Raw genomic sequence first — 2,351 nt, 5'->3', positions numbered from 1 at the left:
CCTGATGCCTCCACAAGTCAGGTTAGTTCTCCTCTCTTGAGGGCGTAAGCTCTGCTTCCGTTAGCTGTGGTGCGCTCACAGATTCTAAGAAAAGGCACTTTCTAGACTGGCACTTTGTGAGGAGTAGTGGGGGGAAGGGATGGGAAGAAGGATATCTGGAAGCCTCGAGGAGATTATTTGGGAAACTAGGCAATCATTCAGGTCCCAGGACATANTTAAAGATTCCACATATAAGTGAGATCATACAGTATTTGCCTTTCTCTGTCTGACTTGTGTCACTTAGCACAGTGTCCTCAAGGGCCATCCATGTTGTCACAAATGGCAAGATTTCCTTCTTTCTCGTGGCTGCATAATCCTTTGGGGGAAGTGGGGAGATGTTGGTTAAAGAGTATAGAATTGTTTAGCGTTGACTTATGTAATGTTAGTAACTGACGTTACCCAGGTAAATTTAATTAAGTAAAAAATAAAAGAGGACAAAATTCCCGTTAGCAGACGAGTAAGTTCTGGGGACCTCACGTACAGCATGGTGTTTGTAGTTAACGGTACTGTTCTACACACTTGAAAGTTGTGAAGAGAATAAATTTTAAATGTTCTCACCACAAAAAAGAAATGGTAATTATGTGACAAGATGGAGGTGTTTGCCAACACTATGGTGTTAATCATATTGCAATATATGTGTTGTAATCAAATCAACATATTGCGCATGTTAGACTTACAAAATATGTATGTTATATCTGAATAAAGCTGGAACTTACTTGTTCCTCAGCTTCAGGGTAGGATTGCAGGACTGCGGGCAGTGGTAGGGAGAACCTTCCTGGCCGAGGTGACCCAGACCACCTTGACAACGGGGACGATGTGGCTCAGTGGGTGCAGGTATGGAGCAAGGGTTCTGTCCATGTGACAGGCAATCTGAACCAAACGACCTGAGCTCCCCCAGCACTGCCCACCACTGGGATGCTGTCTGTGCTGTCCTCAGCCAGATTCAGGGTTCTACCTGCTAGATGGTTCCCCCAACAGCACCAGCTGTCAGGTTCGTCATTTGAACACCTGATGCCTCCACAAGTCAGGTTAGTTCTCCTCTCTCGAGGGCGTAAGCTCTGCTTCCGTTAGCTGTGGTGCGCTCACAGATTCTAAGAAAAGGCACTTTCTAGACTGGCACTTTGTGAGGAGTAGTGGGGGGAAGGGATGGGAAGAAGGATATCTGGAAGCCTCGAGGAGATTATTTGGGAAACTAGGCAATCATTCAGGTCCCAGGACATAGGCCAGCGCATCAGTTAGAAAGAAGGAAACGCTCACCACAGGTCCCTGTCTAAGAGAGCTGACTGAGCATCATGCAAGGAGCCCCCAGACCAGAGTCAGAGCATCTGGGTGTAGTGTTGGCCCCGAGCTCAGCAGCTGTGTGGCCTGAGCCAAGTGTCTCTCCACCTTTTAGAGTTTCAAGACCCCCAGCGATTACTCGCTGTGTTTGCATTGTCTGCTCCTTGAGGAAAACATGACTTTGACTTTGGTAATGTTGCAGGTATGAGCTTTGATGGGAGGTTGTCACTCATGTTAACCTCCTGGAAGTATCTGAAGGAAAGATTCAGAGTCCTGGGCCCAGAAATCCTGTCTTCTGCTTCCCCTCCTATTCTCCCCCAAAGACTAACAAAAGGGGATAAAAGAGGGTAGGGGTTGGGGGCTGAGGGAATAGGGAATGGGGTCCTTGGCTATGTATGTGGTATAATGGTGTCACCATCCTTGTTACTATCCTCTTTTCCTGCCTTCATGCACGGGGTAGGTTGTTTTTGGTAAAACCTGTCAAAGCAATGCTATGCAAGGTGGTCAGTATTGGCATCAAAAAGGCGGTTGTCTTGTAGCTGCTCCCCTTTATGAACATGAGGTTTCCCTACCCTCCTGCATGCCATGGGATTCAGGAGAGTATCTCCTTGGCTTCCACATCAAGGAGCAAGGGCCAGATGGAGACGGTTCTCTTGGGAAAGGCAGACAAGAGAAGGAAAGAGGGAAGATAGAAGGAGCAAGGCTCTCAGGCCCCTGTGTCTCCCCCTGGGAGTCTCCCCCTGGGTCCCAGCACCCAGGAAGGAGATGCTTCACCCTCGTAGAATCTCACTGTGTCAACAGAATGGTTACAAGCTGGATGGCTTTCTTCCTGGCTGTGCTCGGGCTGTCCAGGTGGGCCCCAGACAGGACAGAAGGGCAGCATGTCTTTGGAAGATGGAAAAATAGAGAAGGACAACAAGTCTTGGTGAGGCTGTGGTGAAGGGAAAGTCAGGAAGAAGGGGCAGATAAAAGGGACACAGACAGAGCTCTATGGTAGAACATGGTGGAAAACCCTTGACCATGAGGATGCCAAC

Source organism: Sturnira hondurensis, unplaced genomic scaffold, assembly GCF_014824575.4.
Source record: "Sturnira hondurensis isolate 20B ecotype Veracruz unplaced genomic scaffold, ASM1482457v3 Scaffold0001911, whole genome shotgun sequence".
NCBI lineage: Eukaryota > Metazoa > Chordata > Mammalia > Chiroptera > Phyllostomidae > Sturnira > Sturnira hondurensis.
Note: the sequence above shows the minus strand (reverse complement) of the source record.